Source organism: Coenobita brevimanus, chromosome 58, assembly GCF_032717465.1.
Source record: "Coenobita brevimanus isolate Jiangsu-jjx chromosome 58, ASM3271746v2, whole genome shotgun sequence".
In the NCBI taxonomy this organism is placed as follows: Eukaryota; Metazoa; Arthropoda; class Malacostraca; order Decapoda; family Coenobitidae; genus Coenobita; species Coenobita brevimanus.
The window spans coordinates 30,206,768-30,221,256 of NC_137011.1; positions in this window are offsets into that span (position 1 = coordinate 30,206,768).

Genomic DNA, 14,489 nt, shown 5'->3' on the forward strand with positions numbered 1-14,489 from the left:
AGATGATGACCAGATTTAGGCAGAGTAAAGACGGAATTTGACTGATAACCAAGGAGACTCATTCCTACCTCATAAAGATTCACCGAATGTCACGCAAGAATGCCTTCGTACTTATATTGTTCATGCTGTTGAGTTCTGTCAGATAAAAAACAAATTCGCTATAATCGGAAAGGAAGATAATCCCACTACAACAGTCACAAAGTAGATAATCCCAGTACAGCAGCCACACAAGTCGATTAAGGTAGTACAATAGAAGGCTTTACCTCTCTCTCTCTCTCTCTCTCTCTCTCTCTCTCTCACTCTGCAAACCTTTTGGCATTTAGCAGTACAAGAAAAAAGTGAGGAGCAATACCTTCCAGGATTGAATAGCCTCAGGAAATTTTCATAGGATAGGCAGAAGGTAGTATAGTAATGGAGAGAGAGAGAGAGAGAGAGAGAGAGAGAGAGAGAGACTGGAGGGTATGGGTGTTGGCATTATGAGTTAAATAATAAAAGGGGGGGGAATGAGGCAGAGGAAATGATTGGGGTAAGGGAGGTAATTGGGGAGGAGGAGGGAGGGAGAGAGAGGAGGAGGGAGGGTAGGTGGTTATTAGGATGATGGCTAAGTGAAGGGGAGGAAGTGAGGGAAGGAAGAAGGCTGAGAGAGAGAGAGAGAGAGAGAGAGAGAGAGAGAGGGAGAGAAGGAGGGAAAGGTAGTGAGAGAAAAGAAAGGGAGGGGGAAAGAGGGTGTGGGAGGCAGGGAGAGTCAGGCAGGGAAAGAGAGGTGAAGCAAGAAGTGGAAGCAGTGGAGGGTGGAGGAAGCGAGGGATCAGCATATCACGTGACCTATATTCCTCCTCCACTAGTTTTTCCACCACCTCCACTTCTCTCCCCTCCTCCCCTCGCTCCTAAACTCTCTCTTCCACCTTTCCCTCCCCTCCAGCTCTCCCTCTCGTCTTCCTCCTACTCTCCCCTTCTCCACTCTCTCCTTCTTCACTCTCTCCTTCTCCACTCTCTCCTTCTCCACTCTCTCCTTCTCCACTCCCCATCACGTCCACTCTCCCACTCCCCCTCCTCCACCCCCCTCTCCACTCTCCCCCTTCCGCCTTTCTCTTCACACTCCCTTCCTCCTGTCTCCCCACCTCCACCATTCCCTTTCCACGTTTCCCCCTCCACGCTTCCCCTCCTCCACTCTGCCCCTCCTCCACGCTCCCCCTCCTCCACGCTCCCCCTCCTCCACTCTTCCCCTCCACGCGCCTGCCCCTCCACACTCCCCTTCTCCACTCTTCCTCTTCTCCACACACCCCTTCATTTCTTCCCCTCCTCCACACTCTCCCCTTCCACCGCTTCCTCCTCCTCTCACCCTTCTCCTCCACTCCTCCCTTCGCCTCTCCCTTTCCACCTCTTTCCCTTCTCCACTCCCTCTTCATCTTCCTCCTCTCCTGCTCCACCTCTCCCCTGTCCCCTGTCCCCACCTGTACCTCCCTCTCCTCCTCTCTCCCTTCTCCTCTATCCCTTCTCCACTGCCCCTCCACCTCACTTCCTTCTCCTCATTCCCCCTCCAACCCTGCTCCATCTCTTATCTTCCACTACTCCTCCCTGGTTCACTCCCCCTCCACCTCCCTGTCTCTTCCTTGTGGTAGCCGTTGATGCAGTGGTAATATATCCAGGTCGCAATTGATGGGTTTCGCTTTCGACTCCAGGATAGGGCAGACTTTTGGACAGAGGTTATTTTCACTACAGTATGTCCTTCATGCAGCAGTACAGTTGGTGACCTGGATGTAAAATAGATTGTGGTTTGGCATAATCAAGGGGAAAGTTATGACTTGGTGAATACTGACTGCGTTGAGGGGCCCAGTGCGTCGTTAGCCTAGGCGCTAACCCTTACCTTTTCTTTTTCCACCTCGACTCCATTCCCCGCCCCGTACACCAATTCACCATCCTCCACTCCCCTTCACTTCCACACTTCACTCCCCTCACCTCCTCTCCCATCTCTCTCCCATCTCTCTCCCATCTCTCTCCATCTCCCTCTTCTCCTCTCCTGCACAGTCTCCTACCCTCAGGCAGATGCATAAGACAGACGGGGGAGGGGGTGAGGCAGGTCAGACGCCGAGTGACCGGAACCAAGGGCAGGCGGAATATTAACCCTTTTGGGAGATTAAGGTTTACCTCGGCTGGAATGATAATGGTTTGACTTTGGTCAGGTAAAATCCCAGCCACAGAAAGATCATGGTAGTAAGAAAGGTGCAGTGCGGGGCTGGGCCGGGCTTTTCCACTGGGTTGAGTCATACCTCATAATGCTGGCTTAAGATAATTGGCATGTCAGACGACACACACAAGATAATACTGTAGTCTGGCTATTCTCAAGTCGGAAATATCAGACGAGCCGCTCTGACCACTAGGATACCAATGTCTAAACTGCATCGAGTTCAGTTTGATAAGTGTGCATAGTATCTGCCGGCATGCATACTCCTGTCATGGGCGAACGGTTGTACAATACACGTTCAGACCGTACTTTAGGGGTTCTGAAGGTCAGCTGATCTGCAGGTTCGGTCAACACCACTGTGTCAGGGAGGAGTGAACCCACCCAGTGCATCACCCATAGTTAGGCCTATAGGTGTGGGAAGATATTGGAGTTTGTGGGAGCGTAGATTGAGAAAATTCCTGCCAAAAAATGGTGTTGGAGTGGCTGTGTTTGAGTGAGACTATGTATAAATCATTGAAGGAACCTGGCCAGGGTGTGAGTAAGTGAGAGGCATGAAACAACATAACAATACTTCCCTACCCTTGTACGAATGTGCGTTCAGATTGGGCTGGACCTATTTCAGGAGGATTGGTAGACACACTGCTACCGACCTCTGTTCAGTGTTTAATCTAATACTATTGGCCTTGCTAATACTTTCCTAAAACACGGTGGCCAGAAAAGTATGTTTGTGGTGGTCGCGTGGCAGACTCCTCCGGTACTGTGAGGCACGAGTAGGGTAGGGTAAGCGTGTCTGTTGTCCGGGTGCTGGTGGTTGTGGTTAGGGGAAGAGGTAATTACAGGATGTGGGGTAGGGGTTCTAGATCTGTTTTTACTTTTTTCACGTTGACATTTTGGTCGATTGTTCTTTCTACGTAGGGTGTTTTTACTAAGTAGCTGCGGTACAGTATCGTCAGTAGCAGTAGCATTGTGTGTGTGTGTGTGTGTGTGTGTGTGTGTGTGTGTGTGTGTGTGTGTGTGTGTGTGTGTGTGTGTGTGTGTGAGTTTTGCCCCAAATTTACCATAACCCACGTTTCTGTAAGTTCGTATATAGGAAAAGTTTATTGTTGAAGAAAACAATTAGCTAATTTTTGCGTTTAGCTGGAGCTGCAACAAGGCTTTAGTGCAGTTCCCCTTAATCTCTGGGAATTTGTTTTTTGTTGCTAATGTTCTCTTTCTCTCTGTCTTTCATCGTCCTTTGTCTTCCAATTTGCACATGTCATTCTCTCTCTCTCTCTCTCTCTCTCTCTCTCTCTCTCTCTCTCTCTCTCTCCTACCTTTTTGACTGGCAAATCATCCTTCTCACTATCTCTGTGCTGTTCATTTCCTTCTTAATTATATTTATCCTTTCATTCTTTCATCGCTCACTACCTTTTTCACTTCGTTCCTCTTTTCCTTAACCTAATTTTCTTTTCATTCCCATTGCTTCCATTGCCCCCGTCTTTCTTCCTTTCCTTTACATTCTTTCCTTTTCTTCCTTCTTCATTCATTCCTTCTTTCCTTCCTTTCTTCCTTCCTTCCGTCCTTTCTTCCTCTCGTTGTTAACTCCCTTCCCCTTCTCATCTTTCTTCCTGTATTCATTATCGTCATTATCCCAGCCGTCCCTCTTCCTCCTCCTCATTATCCTTCTCCGTTCTTCGTCTTCCTCCCTTCTCTTCTCTTCTTCCCCGCCCTTCCTCTTTAACTTTCCTCTTATATATCCTCACCCTTCCTGTTTTCTTCTTGGATTTTGCGTCCTTTCTTTTTCATCTCATCTACCCTTGCTTCTTCTCTGATCGTCTCTTAATATTGCCCTCCTCCCTTCCTTCGTCCTCCTCCCTTTTCTTTTCCCTCACTTCCGTCCTCCCTCCCTCCGCCTTCCTTCGCTGCTTTCCTCATCCTTTCTGTCTTAATTTGTCATTCTTATCCTCCTTTTTTCCTTCCTCTTTACCTCCTCCTCCTTTCCTCTCCTCGTTCCAAGCTTTTTCCAATAGTTTTTTCATCTCTCTCTCTCCCCTTTTTATGCTCCTCTTCCCACACTCCCTGTCCTCCTCCAGCTTACATCCTTGACCCCAACTCTTCTCCTCCCTCTTCCCTCCCTCTCCTCTCCCCACTCCCTTCCTCCTCTGCACACCTTTCCTCCAACTTCCCTTCCCACGCCCTGACACTCCTCTTCCTTTACCCTCCTCTCAGTCTGGAATGCGTAAATATATTGTTACGTTGTTCTTATATGATACTTATGCCTCAGTTCATATAAAAAATTATTCCTTTACCATTTTCTTATCGAACACTTAATAACAGGGGAAGACTTAATAGATATGAAGAAATAGGTAAGTACAAAATAAAAATATAAACTAATAAACAAGGGTATATGAGTAAATAAAAGAATAATCATCACTATACTATTGGATTAAAGAAGTAATAATGCAAGGTTTATTACTTTTATTATAAGAAGTTTTACGCTGAATATTACTTTCTGTCGTTCCTATATAATTTCCTCCAGACGTATTACCCTGCCAGATACTGCACGTATCTATTTTCCTGTACGGCTGATTGCTTGAAGGTGTAGAAGGTGGGGGAGAGCCTTCAATTATAGTACAGGTATATTCTTAACCTCATTAATCGAAGGACGTATTTTTTTTTATGCCTGCTGAGTTTTTTTTAATTTTTTATCTAGATTACAGTATAATAGAGTTTTTGAACAGAGGGAAGTAAGTGTAGCCTTATATAACCTTTTTATCATTTGAAATGGTTCCTAACTTAAATAAAATCGCCTGGTAGTAGTAATAGTAATAGAAGTAGTAATAGTAGTAGTAGTAGTAGTAGTAGTAGTAGTAGTAGTGGTGGTGGTGGTGGTGGTGGTGGTGATGGTAGTAGTAGTAGTGGTAGATTCACTTTCATCTGAAACCTGAACCCGATAGACCGCAGGCTGAAGCTACCCCCCCTCCTGCTGTCCACCATCCTCTTTTCGGGGGGATAGGGAGGGGAGCTGAGACGTTTGTATAACCAGGCAGAGGAGCCGCTAGGTTATATCGGTGCCACCACATGAAGGCGTCCCTACAGCACCTGCAAAAATCGCCTCGTGGCAGCCTGATATTAGTGACAGCATGGTAGTGAAGGTGTTATTAGTTTGTGATGAGAAAATGCCGTGTCTGTCATTTTTTGTGTTACCCCTTTCACCAAGACATCTGTACAATTTATTGTTGTTATACTGGGCGAATTGACTGAGCTTATTAGGGTCCCATTTTAGGTCAGGGGTTAATGCAAACTATATCCTGTTAATGAGAGCTATATCCTGTCCCATCTTCTCAGGCTCTCTAATGTATTCCTTATTTAGCCTATTCTTGCCACTCACAGACGATTTTATTCAGCGTGGGTTAAACTTTTGAATCTGAATGGGCAGATAAACTTCATCAGCACCATCAGTAACACCAGTTCTTCCTCGATTGAATAAAATCATGTGAAGGTGGCAAGAATAAAATATACAATAACGTGATAGAGGTGAAGGGGTTGAAGTCTGTACTAGTGTAAATTTCGATACGTAGCGTTAAAAAGAATGATAGAAAAAAATGGTACTGTACTGAAGTGGTAAATATTAAAGGTGGAACAGCGATAGTTTGTTTTCATAGGAGGGAACAGGGCCACTCACAACTTGAATACTAGGTCGTGGTTGCGTGAAATTCGGTGGGCTTTCGCTGTGAGGTAAGAATGAGTCTCCTTGGTTAGCAGTAAAATCAGCCGCAGTCTTGCTACACTTCTCGAGTGAATTGAAAGGGGTTACGGATATCTGTCAGGTTTGAGTAAATGTGTTCTAGTGACCAAGGAGATTCGTTCCCACTTCACAGCCAAGACTCACCGAATATCATACACACATTAATTAGTATTGAAGCTAAGAGTGGGCCATTTCCATCAGGTGATAAGAAACTGAGTCTAACATGGCCCTTCAGGTCTGTATGTATGTGTAATTCTCTCATACAACTGTGCACATTTTCCCCAACAATTCTCCGCAAATTTCTCCTCCATCTCTCCTTCCATCTAATCTCCCTCCAGTCTCCACTTCTCCCTCCTCCATAATTTCTCTCTTCCCCCTCCTTAATTATTCCTTCCCTTCCCCTCCTCCTCCCCTCCAACATTCCTTCCTCCCACGTTCCTATCCTCCCAGTCTCTTCGTTTTTCACGGTGCCTTCATTTCCTGTATCTTTCCAGTTTCTTTTTCTTTATCTCTCTTCCTCATTTTTCTCCATATTTTTCTTTCGTTTCTCCTCCTTTTCCTCTTTCCTCTCCCATTGCCTCTTTCCTCTCCCATTTCCTCTTTCCTCTCCTTTTGCCTCTCTCCTCTCCTTTTGCCTCTCTCCTCTCCTTTTGCCTCTCTCCTCTCCTTTTACCTCCCTCCTCTCCTTTTACCTCCCTCCTCTCCTTTTACCTCCCTCCTCTCCTTTTACCTCCCTCCTCTCCTTTTACCTCCCTCCTCTCCTTTTACCTCCCTCCTCTCCTTTTTCTGCCCCACCCTACGCTCTCTCTCTCTCTCTCTCTCTCTCTCTCTCTCTCTCTCTCGTCCTTTCCTCCCACACACTGACCTTCCTTCTTACGCATTTGTTGTCTTTTTCTTTTTTCCACCACATATCTTTGTGACTCGTATTTCTTTCCTCTGCTCAATTTCTCTCTCTCTTCTCCTGTGGTCTTCGTTTTTCCATTCTCAGCCTTTCTCCATTTCCTCTGGTTTCTCGCTTTTGTCTTATTTCCCCATTTTTTCCTTTCAGTCTCTCTTTCTCTCTCTCTCATACTTCTGTCTGTATCCCTCCCTTCTCCCACTTCTCCTCTCCCTTCCTCCCTCCCTCTCTCCCTCTCCCCCCCTCCCACTTTGCTTTTCTCCCAGTTTCCTTTCTACCTCATCCTCTTCCTCTCCCATCCTCCTCCTCTGCGTCCCCCCTAAATCTCTCTCTCTCTCTCTCTCTCTCTCTCTCTCTCTCTCTCTCTCTCTCTCTCTCTCACACACACACACACACACACACACACACACACACACACACACACACACACACACACACACACACACACACACACACACACACACACACACACACACACACACACACACACACACACACACAAGGTACAAAGGCCCATCACTCCTCGACTTCCGTACCCAAGTTTTCAGGACCCGCATATATTTGGCTGCCTTCCCATTGTCACCCACATTATTTCACCCTGGTGTATCTGGTGTGGCTTATCTGGTGTGGCTTGTACCTGGTGTGGCTTATACCTGGTGTAGCTTATACCTGGTGTGGCTTATACCTGGTGTGGCCTGTACCTGGTGTGGCTTATACCTGGTGTAGCTTATACCTGGTGTAGCTTATACCTGGTGTGGCTTATACCTGGTGTGGCTTATACCTGGTGTGGCTTATACCTGGTGTGGCTTATACCTGGTGTGGCTTGTACCTGGTGTGGCTTGTACCTGGTGTGGCTTGTACCTGGTGTGGCTTATACCTGGTGTGGCTTGTATATGGTGTGGCCTGTATCTGGTGTTTCTTTTGTTATGCCTCTGAGTCAGGGCAAAAGCTTCACGTCCCGTTCAGTAAGGCCCAGCAGTCCTCCTACGTACCACACACCTCCGTTTGTCACCACTTCGGCAATAACACCCACCGTCCATACTGAATACATGTTAGGGCTGTCTCATACAGGACTGGTATATTGGTATTAGCGGGGGTGTTTTTGTCTGCAAGATGAGTAACGTCTGCTTTTAACGAAATTCGGATCCTTAAACTGTTAGAGAGAGAGAGAGAGAGAGAGAGGATTGGCTGTGTCATGAAGAAGGCTGAGATGGTGTGAAATGGAGGCAGTGATGGAGAGGCAGAAGGGTGAAGGAAGGGACGATGTGTTCTGGTGGAGTAGGAAATGGCAATAGTTGTTGTTGTGGTGATGGTGTAAAAGATGAATGAGAAGGTGGTGGTGGTGAAAACGTTGATGGCAAGTGTATCGTTGCTGTGGTGGTGGTGGTGGTGACAGCGGAGGAGGCATAGTGGTGGTGGTGGAGGGTGAGGTGGCGGAGGCAGGGGGTAGTGGTGAAGATGGTAGTGGAAGTACCGGTGATGATGGTAGGAGTGGCGAAGGAAGGTGTGTTGTGTGATGTGATGGAGGTAGGAGTGGTGGAGGACGTATGTAGGCAGTGTTGGTGGTGGATGACGTATATAGGTAGTGGTGATGGTGGACGTACCGTATATAGGTAGTATTAGTGTTGGACATAGATAGTGGTTGTGGAGTCCAGTCACATGAGTCTACACAAAAATTCCCCACCTCACCCGCCCTGTCGCACATCTCACCCTTCACCAGAGCCTCTACTCCTGTCCCTGCACCTCACAGCTTAGACCATTGCCTCAGTCCTCTCTGGTACCTTCATTCCTAACACCAGCCCTTATCCTTCACACCAGTCACCATCCCCACATCCCCTCACCCTTCACAGAGCTATCGCTACTTTCCTAGCCCTTGCAACAGCCCTCACACGGCAGTCTTTTCAGCCCAGGCCTCTCATTGATGCCTTACACCTCACCCCCAACTCAGCCCTAACCCTCACATCCCATCACAGCCCTCATCCGTAACTCCAGCGTTACTCCCTGTAGTCTTCAGTCCCAGCCCTTATACCAAAGCACACATGAAAGTCTTCACCCCTTTCCCCATCCTTTAACACCAGCATTTTCCAACCAGCCCTCACCCCAGTTTTCACCCCTGTCTTCAGCCCTTCCTAGTAGGCATAGATACATTCCCGGTATAAGTAATTAAAGTACAAGTTTCCATGTACTCTTGAGTTTGAAAATTCAGTGTACTTGTAGTCTGTCTTAAAAAAAATTCAAGTACATTTCAAGCACAGTCAAACACATTTGATACTTTAACTGTCCTGATATTACTTTGACCTGTAGCCGATACACATTAGTTGGCGAATGTTATTACTGTATATGAATACACTGCCACTGTCCATCCTTGTTCCTTAGTCTCCATTTCTGTACCAGCCTTAGGGCTGCCTACACAGCGAATTCCTACCGGACTGCCTCCTACTGTATTATGTAACTAGAATCCCTCCAACATGAAAGAACATGTTCTCTAAAATATGGAGGATAGAGAATGTTCTCTAAAAATGGAGAACATGTAATCTACTGTAATATATGGAGGAAAGAACATGTTCTTTAATGTATGGAGGAAAGAGCATGTTCTCTAATATATGGAGGAAAGAATGCTCTCTAATACTGTATATAGAGGAAAGAATGTTTTCTCAAAAATATGGAGCCATGTCATCTTGCCTGAGGACAGTGGAAAAAAAAAAGAAATTTTTAAGGCAGCTTGTAAACACAGTGGCCTTAGTAGCTCTTGTTCCAAGACTTCAACGTTAAACTTCACAAACATATTCAGGTAAGGCACTGCTTGAGGTCAGGCACTAGACTAATATCTTGGCAGTGGCCGTGTATAATACTGCCGCCATTAACCGTTTCATGATTGGGACAGCTCTAGTTGTTTATTTTCGCCTGCAAACACAAGACCGTAATCAGTTTTAGTATACCCTTCATTGCTTTCATTTCATTCACTCCCCTACCCATTCTCCCCTTCCTTTTCCTTCCCTATCCTGCCAGTGTCCATTCTCCCTTTCCCCACTATTGTCCATCGTTCTATCCTCACTCCCCCTCCTCATTCTTCCTTACTTCCTATCCTCTTTCCTTCTCCACCTTCCCCCCACCCATTGATATATCCCATCCTTTTGTCCCTTCTTTCCCATCCCTGCCCATCCTCCTACTGTTTCCTTCCTCATCCTTTCTACCCACCATTCTCTTTCACCTTACACTCCCCTCACCCATCCTCTCTCACCATTCCCCCCCACACCCCTCTCCACCCATCTCTCACCCCAACACACAATGAAATTTACAAGAGATAAAAACACTGTGATAGTTTAGGTAATGTCTGGCCTGCGTGGATCATTAGTTTTGATTCCATTGAGTCATTACCCAGGTTTGATTTCAGCCTAAGGTCAGGTCAGGATAGACGGCTTGTTAGCGAGGCTTCGATTTACTGCTGAAGGTTGTTTTTGCATGATCAGTCTCGTATTAAAGATAGGCAGAGGAGGGCTGTATGTGTGTGTGTGTGTGTGTGTGTGTGTGTGTGTGTGTGTGTGTGTGTGTGTGTGTGTGTGTGTGTTGGATGACTAATAGTGCGGACTAGAGTGCTGTGACAGTTGTGTGTTGGTGTGTACTATTTTGGTGTATTGTGATATGATTCGTGTTAATGTGGTAGCTAGTGTTGGTATAAAATATGTGGTGACTTGTGGTGGTTGTGTGGTGGAGGTGGTGGTGGTATAGAGTATGGCGATGTAGTGTGTGTGCTTTGGTGATGCAATGTGATGACTTGGTGCTAGTGGCCATTTGGTGTGGTGGTGGTTGTAGTAATAGCGATGCAAAGTGTTCTGTGGTGTGTTGTGGTGATACGATTGTCGTATCTTATGGGTGGCATTAAGTTTGGGTTCTGGAGTGGTTTTGTGATGACTTTATAAAGAAGAGGTAATAATGGTATGGTGACGCGTGGTTATGATACGGTGTACGGTGTTGGTGTTACTGGTGGTGGTGGTGGTGATGTGGTGACGTGATTCGCGAGTAGTGTATGGCCTTATAATTTGGATGGCTGTTGTTATTGTTCCCGATGGTGGTGGTGGTGGAGATGGTGATGTGGTGGTGTGTTCAGAAGTTGAGGTGGTATGCAGTTGTATGATACGGGTGGTTGTGTTGTTTTTGTGGTATGCAGTTGTATGATACGGGTGGTTGTGTTGTTTTTCTTGTTGATGTTGTTGTTGGCCGTGATGATGGGGGTTGCGATGATGGTGGTAGTGTGTTGAGCTGAATTGATGAGCAGCATAGGGGCGGCTGTCTCGTTGGTGGTGGTGGTGGAGGTGGTGGTGGTGAATTAAGAACTGAAGTATAATGAATGTATGTGTTAGAGGCGGATTTGTTGTTGTTTTTGCCCCTATTATTGTTTTGTGAATTTGATGTGGTATGGGGTTGTATTGTTTAATGTACAGTGTGTGGTAGTGTGTTGCATTGGTGTTGTGGTCCTCCCCCCCCCCCCACACACACACCACCACCAAAGCAGCCTCCGAGCCAGTCCCGTGCCGGCGTGATTGATCGTACCCGCATACGTAAGATGGAGTCCATAGAGCCTTTTTTTTTCTTTCTTTCTTTTTTACTCGGATGCAACCATGCAGTATTTGCCAGGGTTACTGTTTGTTTTTGCGTCCACAGAAGGTACGTATCTCCATTGCATCTTTTTCTCTGTGCAGGTACACTACTCTGGTGCAACCATACTATTTTTTTTTTTTTGTTCCCCTACCAGTCCGTTTTGAGTCCAGGGAGCGTAGTCCTTCCCCTCACATTTTGTGAAACTATACTACTCTGGTGTAGCCAAGCTAAATAAGTGTACTTAAATTGTCCCGCTTGCCAATTCGTCTTAGTGTCAACATATGTGATTTAATGCCTCCAACTTGAGAGATCTCCCTTTAGTTGAACCAGATTGTGTGTCGGAAGCAAAATAATAAGCAAACAAATAAAAAAATAAATGGGAAAGAATCTGAAGGTGGATGGAAGTCAGCATACCGGCGCGTTTTACGACATTGCTGGCATTTCGGTTTTCACCTTGGGTCGCAGTCTCTTTGCCAGATGTAGGTGACTTCGTGCCACCTATCCCTCTTCGATTGATTGATTGTCCATCGTAAGGCTTTCTTGTATATTTTAGTGTCTGTTTAGTATCGATTAAGTTGCCTTAAAAACATATCAGTTGTCGAGAAAGAGTTGCCGGTGTTACGAAATCTGAGACCGCATTTTGTATATTTAATTCTGACTACTGAACAGATGACATGGAACCCAGAAAAGACTCTGGTACTGACCAAGTCGGTGGGGTTTTGACTAACCCCTTCATTTCGATAAGTCTTCCCTAAACTTAATAGAATAATATGAAGGTCGCAAGAGCAAAATAACAAGGACGTCATTGTTCTGAATGAGTTGGATCAGGTAGGCTGAGAGGTAACAACGCCCACGACGTCACTGCTCAGTGGATTACATCTCTCCGACAAGAGCAGCGTAATTTCCAAAACACTCTTCATAATGGGTTAGGTTTTCTGATCACTGATCAGGGTTTCGCAGAAAATGTTTTCCGGGTCCAGCATCCGTAATACGATCCGGATCGGTCCCAAAAGTTAATCGATTGTTCCCTGGGACGTGGACCATATCTACCCACCAAATTTGGTCCAAATCTCTCTTAGTTTTTGAGTAATCCTGCCATCAGACAAACAAACTATCACACAAACAAAAAAACAGGGGTGAAAACATACCCTTCTTGTCGGAGAAAATAAAATTTTCGCGAGTACCCTACTAAATATCATCCTTAAGTCGGTGAACACATGGCAGTAGTCAAACTGTCCGAGACACGCATTAATTCAATTCACTCTTTGGCTCGAACTTGACAGAACAAAGTGGAAAGACTGTTAATTCCCTGACTTTATTTGCAGACAACTGAACCTAACATACTCCTACTGCCAGGTTGGTGATACTTTGCAGCTGGGACATATTGTAAATGATTTGGAAATTATGGACGCTCCCCTTGTAAAGTAGTGATTGTTATTGATGTGAATTTGCCTGTATTTAGTCCAGAAACTGAATAGCTATAAGGTGTTTGTACCACTAACCTGACAGTGGGAGGGTGGTAGGTTTTGTCCACAGTTAGACGTACGGAAAGTTGAGATAAGAGGCAAGGCAGCACTCGTCTTATTACTGGTGGGTCAGAGTTCACTAAGCTATGCATTACGAGGAATATACAGTTGCAATCATTAGTTCTTTTACGGGTTTGGGGTTCCGAGGTCATCAAGGTGTTCCAACCCTTCCAGCCGGGTTAAATATTATCTGTTAGTTATCAGTTCTCATTAGGTTCTGGCTTGGTTTTGAGACAGTGTACCGTACTAGAACCATTTACCGCAACTATACATACTGTATTGTGGTTCTTGGCCCAGTGTGAGAATAGAAGTGTGTATAAGGAAGATTGAGAAAGAGCCCGTGGTCTGGCAACACTGTACTTATCCTAATTAGACGCGTAGGTCAGTGCCACCATGGTTTTTATACGGCCAGACAGCGGGGCCTGGCGAGTGTTAAGAGCCGCAGGGGTGGTGCCATGCTTCTGTGGTGAGATAATAATAATAATAATAATGATAATAATAATAATAATAATAATAATAATATTAGTGGTAGATAGGGGCGCTCACCATCCACTCACTCGATGTAGTGCTGCTCTCGGGTTTCTGCCCTTTCCTCTCCTTCCTCCATTCCTTCCTTCCTTCCACTTCTGTCATTCTTTCCTTCATTCTTTCCTCCTTCTTCTAGCTACGTGTGACTTTACACTCTCTCTTGTCTTTCTGTCTTTCATTCTTTTCTCTTCCTTCTGCCTATGGGTGACTCTACACTGAGTGACAAGACTAGTGTTTTCCTGTACACCAGGAAACCATTTACTGCGCTGGGTGGTAACCATATAATCAAATTATGGCGCCTGGGGGTTTAGTGAGTAATTATGGCGCTCCAGTCGGATTGAGTCAGTGCAGGTTTATATCCAAGGGGTGATTGGGGTTTATTGCTCACGTAATGCCACTCAGGGATGAGTGAGGCTGGTCACTCACATCTTAAATGTCAGGACCAACTTGCCTAGCCCATGGCTCCTACGCCTCTCATGGGGCAACACAAGATTGGATAATGGATGGATAATAATAATAATAATAATAATAATAAATTGATTTTTTAGTAATTACCAGCCTTTTGGCTGAAAGTATACAAGTTGGGGAATGTCTGTGGAAGTGCTACCGTAGTACTTAAATATTATCTTAATACTCGTAGATAAATGCTAACCTCAGCTGGAATAGCCTAGTTCGAAGTGGGACAGGCTACATGATGGACAGTAAATTGTAATGTGTGATGATGCTTCGCGAACCTAAGTGTGTGTGTGTGTGTGTGTGTGTGTGTGTGTGTGTGTGTGTGTGTGTGTGTGCGTGCGTGTGCGTGCGTGCGTGCGTGCGCGCGCTACCATTCTCGGTTCCAGTTTCATCTTCAAATATTCAGCGCTCCATCTTTTAGTTTTCTGTCCTTTTTTTTCTAGTGCCACAACCATTCCCTCGTAGTTTTTCAGTGCTGTTGAGGTATTGTATTTTCATGATTGTTTTCCGAATGTGTGTCCTCCTTTTCTTCTTCTCTTCCCTCGTGTATCCATCACTCAGCATTCCCCT